The sequence below is a fragment of the Apteryx mantelli genome, chromosome 17 (genome assembly GCF_036417845.1).
Source record: "Apteryx mantelli isolate bAptMan1 chromosome 17, bAptMan1.hap1, whole genome shotgun sequence".
In the NCBI taxonomy this organism is placed as follows: Eukaryota; Metazoa; Chordata; class Aves; order Apterygiformes; family Apterygidae; genus Apteryx; species Apteryx mantelli.
Window position 1 is genome coordinate 11,690,232 of NC_089994.1, and position 15,488 is coordinate 11,705,719.

Consider the following 15,488-nt stretch of genomic DNA (forward strand, 5'->3'; position numbering starts at 1 on the left):
TTTCTCTGAATGCTGATTTCTTTACGCTTAAAAAGAAATAGCTTGCTATCCTCCAGAGTTGTTGTAACAGCTTTTCCTCCATGGATGCAGAACGATCTAGCTCTTTGATTTCCATTATGCTTTCCAGTGGATCTGAGATGTAATTAATTAATTGATTTTTGCTGCCAGTACCCTAATTAACACTAAATAAAAATTCATGCCAGGGTTAATAGCTTTAAAGGTTGGAGGCAAGAGCTTCTGCTGCTCAGAGCCGTTGTCCGTTCTGCAGTACATTTGGGTTATATTCCCTGTCATGCTTTTAATTCCTAATCAATTGAAAGTTAATTTCATTCTTAACCGAACGGGAGCCAGAAACTGGTTACTGTTATGCAACTGTGTTTGTTTTATGGCCTTTACTTTAGGGCTGTGTTCATAGCAAAGTTATAACACCATTGGGGCAAACCGGTATAGCGTGGCAGGGACACAAACCTGCTGTAACAAGATCTCCCAAAACAGTGAGATTTATGCTGCGGATGGGCTGGAGACGTTGCGCTCCCTATGCTTGCTGCAAATGCCGTGCTCTTTGCTCTTTATTATGCCTGACAGTTACCACGTGGACCTGTTACTTAGTATTTGTACAATGCTTCGAGGATGTGAAGCGCTAAGTAATATTATGTGTAGCCTAGTGGAAGTTTACTAACAAAAGGTCAGGTCATTTTTATCCATTATCTCTTACTAGACAATAAAATTGCAACAGACTAGACAGAATTATTGAAAATATTGCTTTATGTGTTGGTAAAATGAATTATCTGAACAATCTCACTGCCTCATGAGAGCATGAATGTTAAAATGCCTCCGAGAACTAGTCTGAGGCTCGCTAGAGGCGGACAGCCTACACAGTGCTAATTAGGGCTCCTGGCTTTTGGTAGGCCATTAAGCCCTTGAAAATGCCCCCATGAAATCAATCTGAAAAACTTAGAAACATTCTCTAGTTGTCTTAAAATAAAAAGGGGGGAAAAAAGAAATATAAAAGAGATTCTCTTTCCTTCTTTCTGACTGCTACTTTCACTTTTATGTCCTTGTGACTTCAAGGCTCAACATTTTCCCTTCCCTGGCTATATTGTGGGAGAATCACTGAAGGCTCTTTCTAAAATATCTCAAGAAGATATTCAGAACTAACATCATAAACAGTGGAATATGGCTATATTTGATAAAATGATTTGATAAAGTCCTCTGCAGAGCACCTATGCGACAGTCTCTGCATCATTTTCAATCTGTGATGAATTTAGTTTGTAAGGTGGAAAGTGGCAGAATCAAAGTAGTTCAGATATCAGTGAGTACCTCCAAGGCAAATATCCTTTAATCCTAATCGAAGTTCATTGTGGTTTGGCTAAAGACATGGAAATTCAAGTCTAAAGGGATTTTGCATTTTCCTAGTTGTTGTTAGCAGAAGTAATCTTGCTGAAATGTGGATGCTTTAATCATCATAGATTCTCTTCTGTTTTCCACTGTCTGCCTTGTATTCTCATTTGCACTTATGCAACAACAGTGTTAGCAGCTCTGCTGCTGGTGCGATACATCCTCAGAGCCCCCGAGTTGCCTGGGCTCAGATCTTCAACACGTTGCTGAGCAATGGGGAAGTCGAGCTAGAATCTCTGTTCCTGTCTCTCCTTGCTTTCTGTGTCTAGGCATTTGCAGCACTCAGCAGTCTGGAGAGAGAGAGGGGGAAAAAAATTAATTTCAGATAAATGAATAAAATACATCTTGTCCAGCCTACCCCCCACAGTTTTTAAAAAACTCTCAGGCTTTTTTAAGCTGCAGGGTGGTGCGAGCTGCAAGGTGTTTGGTTTCTGTCTCTGTATCCATCAAGAGTGTAGCATACTCTGTCTCACCTGGGATCTTTATAGCTAAGCCCCAAATGATCAGCTCTGATTTTTTGTTCTTTTTTTACCAACTTTATTCTTTGCTCCAATTGGATTATCAGTTCCATGCTCTTACTTTAATGTTCTGCTGCTCGTTTGCTTCCCTGGGCAAATATTGTGCTCAGGATGCTGCCAGCCTTTAGCCTTGACCATACTAATACATAATGCAGATGATAAAAGCCAGTGTAACAGAAAAGAGGTCCCAGGGAGAATACAAACCATGACAAAATAAGAAGGAAGCAGATGGTTAGGTATTAAACTGCAGTAATAAAATAACATCTGGCAGAATATCACGCACACGCACTGATGCCCATCTGAAGAGTGCACTGATTTAAGTAATATGTTTCTCATTTTGGTGCAATTAACACCAAAATTTGCATAGCAAACAGTGGCAGAGCACACAGAAGCTTCTTTTGAAAAATGCAATCCAAATATAAGTCTTTTCTACAAGGAGATTGGCTATAGCTGACACTGATGGCTTTCTATACTGTGGTGTAAAGCAATTAATGAGTCATACCTTCCTGCTGGCCAGAGAACCCATTATTCTATTTACATACAGTCTGGCAGATGTACTTGTTTGCAGGGCTGGAAATTAAAAGATAAAAGGGGAATAGCATTTGACCAAGTGGAACATCACTCCACCTCGTGCCATAGAGAGAATGATGCTGTGCAGATTAGTAGATCTATAAAACCCCATGCAGGCAAATCCATCTGCCTCAGATCCTCTCCCAAAATTACCCTTACGCGAGGTGAGGAAAGAGAAACCTTAGGGCTGGGTTTTTCAAAGGAAGCTGGAGGGAAGATGAAACCCCAGCCTAGTTTAACAAGCCACACAGTAGCACCAAATAGTCTGCACCCAGTTAGGTCATGTTTTTCATGAGCCCTGACCTGCCCACAAACCAAGCCCCAGGCCTGACGGGGCTGTTTAAACGTGGTTTAATTCATATTGCTCAGCGTGTGAAGCGCGTACAAAGGGCTGCAGTGGGAAGGACGTGGGGGGAAAGGCGGGGGAGCCACAGTGCGGCCGGGTTGGACCCGCTGCAGCACGCGGCAGCGGGGCCTCGTCTGAGCGGCACCCTTCCCGTGCTCCGGGCAGGCGGCGGGCGCTGCTCCCGCTCCACGCCCGGGTGTCTCTGCTCGATGGCAGAGCCCCCCTGTCCCGTCCCAACCAGCTTGGACAACGCCTGGACGACCAGACGCACGTGAATATTGCAAGGGGCGACGTGAGACAGTGCGGTGCCGGGGCTCCCACGGGGACCCTCCAGCTGTGGACACCTACTCAGCAGTGCCACCTTTGGGGAAGAGCCTAAAGCTGCCTTTTAACTGCGCACCTCGTTACTGAGGAATATTTGCAGCTTGTGGGGAGGTGGGGAGCTGGAGACCTCCTGGGTCTCCCACATGCTGCGCCTGGGGCGCTTCGGGATTCTGCTCTCTCCGCAGCGAGGATGTCGCACGTTAACCTCCTTACGCGGTTTCAGCAGAAGCGTGTATTACACGTCTCGTGGAAGCAAGTTCCTGATAAAGCAGACCATGATTCAGTCATCAAAAGCCCATAAAAATAATAGCAGGTGGCAGGTATAAGATTACCAACGTGATGTCCTTTGTGAAACAAAAGATGCCCCTGCGCTCTGCTGTAACGGCAGGGCCATATTTCGAGCTGCCGAGGGCTAGGCTGTGCTGGAGACTGGCATTTCTGCTTCAAGATAAATGTCATTTCCATTTGGAGACTGCACTTCCATTCTCACTTGGAATAAAAGCAATTTTGTTTTGAAACTCCCTGGGAAATGGAGTTAAAAAAAAAAAAAAAAAGCAAGCCTGGAAAGGGCTGTTGCCTCCGCATACCTGCTTATCCCTAGGAATGCAGGAGAGAGGCAAATCGGAAACATCTGTCCTGAGCTCTGCTTTTGCAAGAGAGGACTCTGCGCGGTGGCAGAGGGGAAGAGCACAAGCACCGGCAGGATGGGGAAAGGCTCTGTCAACAAACCAGAAATGTGCTGTCTGCCTGCGCTGGGACCTGGCTGGTGGAAAGTCAGGCATGCTATTTTGTGACCACTGAATTTTCTTAGTGTAATTGGTCTTTGTGGTGGGGTCCTAATGTTATGCAGATGGGAAATATTTTGTTCGCCTTTTGCAGAGTGGTTAGGCAGGAAAAGCAGAATGCAGTATTCAAGGAAAGGGAAAGTATTCCTTTCTGTTTTGCTGTGTTCAGTGAAAGGCCTGATCTTGCTTCCTTTGAAAATCATGACAATAGTCCCATTGATTTCTTTAGAAGAAAGGAGTGAGAACATGACTAAAGTTCTTTTTCTCTTTCAACACACCTTTATTCCATTTCCTTACACTTTTTGTAGAGGGGTTATCTGCTGGAAGTCTACACAGCACCATGCACAGAGAGATCCAGCTTTTGACAGGAGTCTCTGAATGCCATTGTGTTTCAAGTGAACACATAGTGATTTACTTCCATCAAGCACAGCTTTTAGGTCATATGGTATCTACTTTCCTATGACAATCTTTACAGGTGGGAATAATAAGGGTGCTTTTCTGGTAGGAGTTTTACTTAGATCAGTAGCAGATCTAGGACACTAACAGAAAGATCTGGGGATGTCTAAAAGCTGGAAGGATATTTATGGGTGGAAAGGGTCCTATTATTTGTATTTACAAAAATGTGCACTAGTGCAGTATCTCTAAAAAATAATAACAGGCAGAATTCTGCAGCGCTAGGGACTGTGATACAAACAACAATCTTTTTGCAATAGTTAATTGTCTTGAACTCCAATTTCAAAAGGTAGCAGCCTTAATTTGGTTTGTTCTTTGCTTGGGATCCGCTGGGATTATGAACGTCAGTCTCCAATAAATCAGGAGAGCAATGTGCATTTTGGGCTGAGTCTCAGGCATGCTGGGAATCTCTCTATTCTCCTCAGTGGGCTTTGGATGGAGCCTTTGACTCTAAAATGGTATTATTAGACTAGCCATAATTCTTATTTCTATGGATCAAGACTGACTTGCATTTAAGGCAGTATAGCTGCCAAAAACTCAGAACCAATGCCTGTTCTGCAACCTGCTCGCTCCTGCCCACAGACCACCTCCTCCCTCTGCCAGACTGCAGTCCCATAGGGATTTGACAGCTTTGACCTCTGTGAACTAACATTCACGGTTCAGGGTATCGTGGTCCAGCATATCCCCAAACACACGTGGCTGCACAATCGCAGCCCCCGAGAGCAAACTGAGAGCCTTCCTGGAATAACTCCATCCTAATCCGTACAAACGTATCACTGACCCAGTGAGCCCAGGAGTCAATGAGCTCTTCTGGCTGCAAAAATCGCACACTGAATGTGTAACCTTTGCTTTTGCTGGATTTCTGCTAGGTTTAAACACTCCATTTCAATGCAAAATGTGGCTCTGCCTGTGACTGAGGAGAGGACGATGGGATGAATGTGGAAACATTTGAAGAAAAAATTTCAGCTGGCTACACTTTGGTTTTGTATTTCCCTGGGTTAGTTTCTGAAGATGGTTTAATTTCCTATATGCTGCTTGTATTTTGCTTATATTTCTTCTCCTCAGCCTCCCTCAAAGATATCCTAGTGCTTGCCTTCTCAACAGTAATAATAATAATAGCTGCAATATATTTAATCGCTACCCACTGCCGGCCTCTCTCAGCCTTCTCAACAGATTCCCTAAGGTACTGGATGCATAATGCATTTCCCAGCTAGAAATCAGACCTTGCTAGGATCTTCTCTCTTGAAAAAGCTCCTTCCTGGCAGCCTCCTGGGTCTGTGTGAATTTGTGGTGTGTGCAGAGGCACCAAGAAATGTGGTTTCCTTCCTCTTTGTGGGTGTGAAGCAGAAGGCTTGAAGTTAGATCAGCTGCTGCAAACCAACCAAAAGCCGTCACTGCCCAAAAGTAGCACCAAAATTGCCCATCCTCTCTGTGAAGATGCTGAGTGGATGTTTTATCCTGTCCCCAACCATCCGAGCCAGGGAGGAGCTGATGCACAGAAATGGAGCTGGATGATACAAGGGAGATTTTGGTATGAGAAACTGGAACACACAGAAACCAAAGTAGTGAGAACCTGTACGAAAGAAATCTCCTGTTTACTCTTCTTGTGGTGAATTTAACCCAACTAATCCAGGCTGACTAGAAACATTTCTTCTCTTCTCATGGCTAGCCTGACCTTTAAAAGGCCCCAATCTGACCGGTGTCCCAAGCTGCCTATGGATGTGAGGGCCATGTGGCACTTGCTTGCTGCATACAATATGATATATAGGAGAAGGAGGCGGGAGATATGAGGAAATACGTGCATCCAAAGCAGGGAAAAGAGTGGTGGGTTGGAAAGGTTGTCCTGACCTCAGGTCAGGAATAAGGAAACAGCAGTCTTTGTACATGTGGTGTGAACAGTGATTGGTCTTTCAGAGATGCCAGAGCCTGGCCGTGCTGTTTGCTCACTGATGGCCTTGTCACAGTCTCTGGGCTGCAGAGTTGAGTGACAAATGTGTCCGGGCCAAAAGGGATGAGGGTGAGCTCTTAAGTCTTGGCTCCAGTGCCTGAAAGGATGAGTTGGGTGGCAAGGACCAGTGGCACAGAGTCAAACCAGTATGTGTGCCAGGTTGGACTGACCTTTCCTTTCCAGAGGTGTCTGAGAGCAACAGTAGCTCCCGTCTGGCCCCAGGAGTGCTCCCCGCTGGCTGGGCAGGTCACAGCAGCTCCTTTGGCTGACGGGGGGAGCTGAGATCCGCAGCCACGTCCCTTCCTCCTCTCTCCTCACCTCTGCAGCTGCAGTCATTCACCTCTTCCACCCATGTCCCCACCTGAGACCCCGAACAGCCTGTGCCTGCCTCGCCTGGGGGAAGGGAGCATCACCTCCCTTCTGGCTGTCGACCGAAACGGGGCCCGGCTGGGCGGCTGCCGGGAGGAGCCGTCCTCTCCCTCTGCCTCGGTCGCACCTGCACGCCAGCCCTCGCCGAGCTGCGGGTCAGGCCGGCCGCTGCGGGGAGGGACAGCGGTCACAGGCCGCTGCGGGGCCAAGCGCCAGCACAGCCGCCCCGCTGTCGTCTGGAGGAAGGCTCGCGCCTCTCCGAGCTCAGAAGTCCTCCAGAGGCTTCCCGGAGCTCCCACCTTCCTGGAGAAGGCAGGCACGGATACGTTAGCATCGCTCAGCTAAATGCCATGGGCTGTGCTGCCAGATGCCTTGGACTGCACAGAAGTGGGTCCTCTGGCAAGAGGACACTGTGGTTTCAAATATTGGGCTGCTCTCGCTCAAGCTGAGCTAATGAGAGTGGGTAATTCATTTGCTGATGACCTAAGTTAACTATTGTGAGAAGAGTCCCCGAATGACACAGTTTAACCTGAAAATATAATCGCTTTGGGAAGAAGTAACTAATTTCATTATTCATTTATATGGCTTTATACGCAAACAAAGAAAGATTTAAAGCAATTTGCTTATATGAATTCCTGCACCTTCTGGCATCCCGAAAGATCGGATTGTTTTACAGAGGAGAAAACCAATGACTTGCTGAAAGTTTAATAAAAAAAAGAAAAAGAAAAGTCCATGGTAGAGTTGGGAAATGAACCCAGGAATGTTGACTTTGAACTACATGAAACCAGTTGCGCTACAGTAGCGTGCTCAGTACTTTTGCTTGGTTTTCAGCCACAGCTTTAAAGTTCAGCCAACAAAATTAAGAAGTCAGGAGGGGGGGTAATTTTTATTCTTCTGATGAGGAGACTGAGAAATCTAAAAGCCTGGTGCTCACAATAACTTATTATTGCTCTTTATTTGATGGAGTGACTCATATAGCACATAGCTTCAGGAGCAGGCTTGGGGAAGACTATAGCTGAAAACACAGCTAGCTGTAAAAAGCTAGCCATTTCCTACACAGTATCTACTTCAAAAGAATAAAATAGACATCTCCTTTTTTCTATCCAAAAAGTCACTGCAGAAGCAGCTTTCTTTTGTTATCTCCCTATAAATGTGTCTCTCTAATAGTGGAATTTACTGCTGGGGGTGTGTGTTTCTCACCACTGCTTCCCCTTACAAAGGACCTAATCTGTCTTTTTCTGGGAGAAGGCAAATGATGTCATGTTTCCTGTATTTCAGCCTACTTTCCAGCTGCTGCAGAAAAGCAGGGCTATAGGTAAGCGTTTTGCTCTGTGGGAGCTGGCTGGCTTCGGCTGGGCAGGGGGAGCGCGAGGCTGGCGCTCGGGGGACGGCGGCGAGCAGGCTGATGCACCGTGTTTGAGTGCAAACCTGAGTTAACTTGTTTTCCCGCTGGGCAGCCTTCCTTTAGCTGCCAGGAGACCAGCCCAAGGGCATAAGGCTGAGGCAGGCCTGGGGGCTGCAGAAGCCCTTCCTGCGGCGCAGCGGGCGGCTGGCCCGCTGCAGCGGCGCCGTGCCATCGGCAGCGCCGGCTGAGGCAGGGCTGGAGGAGCCGGCAGTTTGGCAAGTCGGGACGATCCGTCTTGGCAGAGCCAGCTGTGGAAAGTTTGCAGAGCACTGCCTGAACTAGTTTTACTTCCAGCGAGAGAGTCCTTGACATTCATTAAGGCTAAATTCATTCTCACATTTTAATCAATGAAATGGAAAAACAAAACAGGAATGCATAAGCAAGTCTGACTTCTTTATTTTATTTTATTTTATTTTATTATCAGTCTATAACAAGCCCAGGATAACAACCCAGCTGTGTGCCGGATTCACCCAGGCAATTATCACAAATGCAAATTGAATAATTATGCATGCAAAGACCAGTCTGGTACCTGCCACATGCAATGACTCAATTTGTGTGCAGGTGCATGTATTTGCATTCTGGGTACCCCACCGTAAGCTCGTCTTAAAAATCGAGTCCAAGATGCCTTTGACCAGCAACTGAAAAATTTGGCTCTGGCCACCATGTCCTTGTCGCCTCTGCCCAAAGCCGCTGCTGCCAGCCTTTTGCCAGGCCACGGCAGCCCGCTCTCGTCAGGAAGCTGCAGGACCTGTCGCACCACGAGGGGGTTGCAGAGGGGAGGCTTCATGCCCGTAACCTCCGAGCTGTTGGTTGCCCTCGGTGCCGCGCATGGGACGGTGGCGGACCCAGAGCGCCCAGGGCCCGGGCCAGGGCTGCCAGCACCCCGGCGCTGGCGGGGATATGCCGGGCTGCCCGCGAGAGCCAGCTGCTGTCCCAGGCGGTCCCCGGGGTGGGCTTCCCTCCTGCCCACTGCTCCCGCTCCTGTTCCCTTTCCTTCTCGTGCCTGGAGGAAGCTCTCCAGACAGCCTGCTGCGCACGTCTCCCCAAGAGAGGGCAGCCGGAAAGCAAACGCGTGTGTAAACGCGGGAGGGAAGCCTATCCCCCCGGTGCAGGGCGATGCAGGCGCTGTGATTTTTCTCACTAGCCACTGCTGCACCCTGCTTTCCACTGACCAAATTTCAGCAGAGGCGGCGTTTGAACCAGGGCTGAAACCCGATGCCGCACTTTTCTCCATTATGTTCCTCTTCACAGTGTTCATTACTTACTGAATTAAACCCCGCAGTAAGCATAATCTCTTTCCTCACGATAACTACTTGCAGCCCCATGGCTCTGTTGGCTGGTGCGTTGTGTCTCTAATTCGGTCCTTTACTCATGTACCAGTAGAGTATGACTTTGTTATATATTACACTCTGAGTGCAATACAAGAAAATAAAAATGAGTAACAGCTTGTTTCCCAGCCCTAGATGGAGCAAAAATTTTGATGAATGGACAGACCAGTTGCATGAAAAAGAGCATGAATAATTTGCAATGAATAATATTCAAGTGTTACCTTTTTTTTCCACTCATAAATTGCTTGCAAACTTTTTTTCCCCCTGAGCTGTTAGTCACAAGAGCACACACAGAGCAGCTTGTTAGAAGCATTTGTTTTGTGATACGCTGAGCTGTGCTGAGCTGTGGTTAGACAAGCTGGTCACTCAGATTGATGGGGAAACTCAAACTAGCAAGTCTCTTTGGTTGACGCCTCTGGGTTCCTGGGGCTTTGCATATATTTCATTCAGAAGCCATGGCAGATTCTGAAAAATTGGTTGGTCTGCTACTGTTCATAATTTATAAATTATTGCTTCTACAAGTCTCAACCAGCACTGGAGCTTGACAGAGACCCAGGTTAAAAATGAAGTATTTTATGAAAAAGACATGTAGGTCTTTATGCTGCTAGAGAATCACAATTCACTATTTCTCCCCCGTTTCTCTGGAATTTTACCGTTTAAGAATGACATGCTGATCTCTGTGGAAGGGCTTGGTCCTCAGTTTTACTGACGGCATCAAGATAATAGGTGGCCTGAATCAGGACCTTGTCGTGAGTTTTTAATTTAACAGCAGGCAAACTAGCAAACACTTCAGAGCTGCATGAGGCTGCTGACACCAGCTCGTTCGGCACTGCCATGTCCTGCACCAGTTAAAAGGATGGATATATGCTGCCACAATCTATCCTAGAGATACCTTGTGCAGGAGAGATTTAAGGGGAGAGGTTCAGGAAACCGATCAGAACAAATCAGAGCAAGCCTAGAAAATGTGCACAAACGCAAGGAGGAAGGCTGCATGGACAGGCCTTTCGTTTTGATCTGCACGCTGCCTCTTTCTTAGCGGAGGCAGGAAATACTGTTTGGACAGGAAATGCTGTCAGACAGTTGAACACCACCTTCCACGCTCACCCCAGCGCAGGATGGGTCAGGCGTTGCTGCCATGACCACCACCAAGGTGGAAGATCATCATCAAGGGACGAGAGCAGCAGAGGCACAGGGTGCAGAAGCAGAGCTGCGGGCGCAGCACTTGGCAGAGTGGACACCTCCCTGCAGAGATCATCTTTTGCTTGAAGCCCCAGTAGTGTTTCATGGTCTTAGAAAATAGGGCTGCAGGCTCTTAGAGGTTGTCTATTGGCCTGGGAACGGTTTAGTAATTCTCTGCAGCACTGGTTGAAGCCTCGGCGGTGGAGGGAGAGGGAGAAGTCATGGTGGGAGATGCCAGTGAAACAATCTGGGCTGCAGGGTTTATGCTGGTTGAGAAATCATTTCCAGGAGGACATATCCCAAATGGCAATCTCCATCTGGACCGTGTCTCCTTTTCACCTGAACTGGCCTAGGGGGACCAGAGCTCCTGTTCTGCTGGTCTCAGGTGTGCACATCTCACTGTACTCCCACAACCAGAGCTAGATTTAGATGTCATGAGAGTAAAGTATGCAGAGGGAACCTAGGTGCTAGCTTCTGGCCTAGTTTGCTTGTCAAGGAGTTTGGCATAGCCGTGGAGGACTGGAGAAGTACCTCTGATAATGCTGCGTGAGATTTATGCACTTCACCAGCCGGGAATTTAAGAAATATAAACACCACTGCCATGAAACTCCCTGGAGCCTTTTGGGAGGTTGTAATGCTGGAAGCAGGGCAGGAAACAGGGCAGACAATTACCTTCTTGGAGTTTGATCATCCGTAAACCACTGTTGCATTTGGGAGGGTGGTTTTTGTTGCAGGCTGTGAGTTGGGGGTGCCAGGCAAGGGTAAGGCTATGCCACACTTCTATCACTATTTGTCTTGCTTATATTAGTATATTATTTTAGCACACTCCATATCCAAGTTGCTTCTACTTGCCTGCTTCATCTAACTTGCACATGTGCAATAGCCAGCTGTTTGCTTTCATTCTTTCATTCTCCCTGTCTTTCATCAGCTTTAGTGGGGGACATGGAAAATTCAGTTGAGTCCATGGCAGAATTAAAAAAAATCCCCCAGACCTCACCTCTGTCCCTTCCACCTCCTGGCCTTTAATCCTGCCTGGTTCATGTTTGAGGTGGGGAGAGGCATTTCCTATGTAACATCTCCCATTGGAAACGCTCCTGGCTTCCCTCTGCAGTGAGAAGTGAAAAGGGACGCAAGGGAGAAGTGAGGAATAATCTGCGATTTTGGTGCATAGGAGGACAAGGCAGCATAGAGGTAGACGTGCAAGTTGGGCAGATGTCTCTCTAGGAAGAGGCCCCCATTCTCTTTGTGCCCCCGCTCTGTGCAAGGAGCTTGGCACCAATGGCAGGATGGAGATGAGTCCCTGAATGGTGCATATTTATTTACACCTGGGCTGCTTTGTGTCTTGCATTTTTAACCTTGAAAGGCCACCAGTAATGAAAAACATCTTATTGCTGTGCAAAGTTGAAAGGTGAGCTGAAGCCCAAAGCAGATGAGAGATGTGCCAGTGGTCACCACGTACAGGCTGATGGAGCTGGCAGGTTCCCCTGGCTCCCTACCCTGGGCACTGTCTCCAAGTGATCTTTCCCCTATCTCTCTTGTTTCCTTTTTATTTTTTTTCTTTGTCCATTGACCTATTCTAATTTGCTGAGATACTTTCTCTTTTTCTTCTTTTGCTTGAACTCAAAGCTGTATGAAGGAATAACCTCTCTCTCTCTCTCTCTCTCTCTCTCTCTCTCTCTCTCTCTCTCATACCCATGATTGCATTTTAAACTTTAATTGCTTCCATACCATTTCCTAAGAGGCGCTCTGCTCAGCTGATGCTTTGTACATTGCACTCACATTTAGGGAGCAGCTAGAATATGATGGAAAAGTACAATCTCTGTGTCAGATCTTCTTCTGCATGATAGATACTTGAAATTGAAGATACACTGCTTTCTAAAATGAACATATGTGAGGTTGAGGTTCATCTCATACAGCATTTATTGGCATTGTGTAACTGTAAAGAAATCTGTTTTGCTTATGAAAAAATAGACTATAATGTAGCTAATGCTTATCAAGAGATATCTTAATAACGTGCAGTGATTTCTTAAGAGATGCTAATAAAATAGGCTTAAGGGGGAGAAAGTGAAACACACCCACAAAACCCGCTTTTGCTCTGTCACAATACCTCTTCTGAAGTGCAGAGGAATGTTTGATTTCTGGGTGTGTGTATCTTCAGGGCTGGCAACAGAAACCAAAGCAATCAAGATTAGAACAACTTTGCTTATTCTAAACTGAATATGTTTTTTTGGAATGTTACAAGTTTAATGGCTTATTTCCTCTTGGCACAACTTTGAGCAACTATGGCCTCTCTCGCAGTGAAGGGAGACAGCTTGGAAATGCAAGGAATAATCTGGGAAAAGTGATTTGTTAACATGGATCCCAGAACTAAGAGGTTAAAACTCCAGTTACTTCCTGGTTGCGAGATATGTGAATTATTAGCTCCTGGGTGGATAGCTCTGTTATGAACTTTGATGTTATGAACTTTGATGTGACAGTAGCTGTTCAAAGGAGGGGAAAAAGTATATGTAAGGTCTTGAAATGTCTGAGCAATCAGAATAAGGGCTTTTAGCTGATAGAGTCTGTCTTTTCCTCTCTTGTTGGTGGAGATGTCTCTTCCCTGAGGCAATTAACTAGATCTAGGACGGGGAAGAGCTGGGGTTTCTTCTTTGGATCTCTTGCTGGAATAACCTAAATTGCAAGGTTTAGAAAGAGTTTTGAAGTGCAAGTGATAAGCCTTGAATGCTGTGTTTGAACCATCCTTGGGGTAAAAAAAGCAAGAAAATGCCTCACTGAAAAATAACTACTTATTGCTTAAAGCAATTGCCATTTTCCACAAATTGTCTTTATTCATACTAACAATGCTATGGTGAAAGCTCATCCATAATTGGAAAACTCCGTGTTGGATGATCCTTCCCATACGGAACCTGTGTTTCCTAGTTTCACGGGTCAGCTTCAGCTCCTGAGTTCTTGGCCCGTCTTGGGTAGTGTCAAGAAGGTCTGGCCAGGCAGTTCCCTGTGTAATAACCCCATCGCTCCAGCTGATTTAGACCAGCCCACTGGGAATGAAGCCTGCTGTGGTTTCGGCGGGGCCAGTGGGAGACTTTCTGCCCAAGGAGTGGGGTAATGATGCTCAGTGGGTGGGGATGTCTGAGGAGCTAGCATCCATCTGAAGAACTGTAGTAATCACAGTCTCTCAGCAGCTTTCCCTGTTTTCCAACCAGGCTGGGAGGAGTATGAAGGGCTTTACACTTGGCTGTTGAGCAGAGGATGAGAGATGAGGTTGGAATCCAACTTGTGGTGGATAAAATCCTGGAGAGGTGGGCTGGTCCCCACAAAACCCTCCAGACCACCTCTAAGCAACAGCTGGCTTCATTTACAGCCCCAGCTGAGATGAATGGCATTCCAGCTTTAAGCAGCAGCCCACCGCTACTTCTCCTTTTACAGCTGTTGTCTAATTACAGCAAGTGGTTTAGCCTCTTGCATTTGCTTTTTGATGTAATTCCAGCAGTCAGCGCACATTGGAGCAGGGAAAGGAGGATATTCTCTTGGCGGCCGAAGCCACACCTTCCGGTGTGAAAGCGCCATTGAGGGTTAGCAGCAGCAAACGATTTCTCTGTGACCTCTGTTTCCTCTGCTGCGTGAGTTTGGATTGTATTTTAATGAATACAAAATTCATTCCCACCCACCAAGGAGAATGCCTTGGTAGCGCTGAGCATACATTTACAGCACAATACCGCAGCAAAAAAGGAGCTGGTTATACAAGATTCAAAGATATGATACCCAGTCCTATAGGAGGGATGTGAGATAGATTTCAAGTGGGAACTAAGAAATATGCCTCTTTGGTTGGATTCTTTAGAACTATTTTTTTACCACAAGCATTCAACACCATTGACAGTTTTCTGTAATTTCAAAATACCTTTACTCTAGCTGTCAAAAAATCTATCACACCAGCTATCTCTCTTTAGGATTTAAATGATGTGACATCTCTCTGGCGTGCCATGGACTGGCTCAGCCCTGCTGATGGGACAGAGGTTGGAGAAATGCTTGCAAATCTTCCCCTTTGGGATGCTCATGTTTAGCCCAGCTGTGTTTTTTTTCTTCTATTTTTAAGTAAGAACAGACTTTAAGCATTCACCCTGAATGAACCATCCCAGGTGGGCCTGTGTTAGTCAATCTCTCGGCTAAGTTCTTCTCAAAGCCCTGAACCCTCAGGGCAGTCTCTTCCTGTTAGCCAGTCTCTCCCTTTTTCAGCATGCTCTATTATAAGCGTTGTGACTGATTTATTGCTGTCATCTCCATATTAAAGTCCATATTAATCTGTTTGTAGAACAATGAGGTTGGAGAAAACCTTGCAAGGTGATTTAGCCTATCCCCCTATTCTGAGACAGGATTAGTTTTATACCCAGACCTTTCCTGATGGACATTTGTCTAACCTACACTAAAGGGCACCCAGAATGGAGAATTCCTTTACCTGCCTAGGGTACCACAGCTATCAATACTGCAGACACAGACTGAAAAAAACTTCAGAGACAAGCTTTAACCTATCTAGCTCACATTCTGGTGACACGCTACAACCCAGCACAGACTAATTTATACCCTTCTTTTCCTGCTCTGAAGCCAGGACAAGCACTTGATAAGAGGTAGGCTATGGTATATCACTGGTTTCTCCACATATTACCTTTTAAAGATCTAATCCAAAATTTCTTCCTCTGCAGATTGGAAGACGGAAGAGTTGAGTCATCTCTTGAGAAGAAATTTCCCACACCAGATGATGTTATGCAATCCAGCTCTCTTTTATAGTTGCTGCTGGAGGAACCACTGTGTCACTAGAAGGCTTGTAAGATAACATGGTCCCGTTTCTCTAGTCACATCATTAAAGCAAA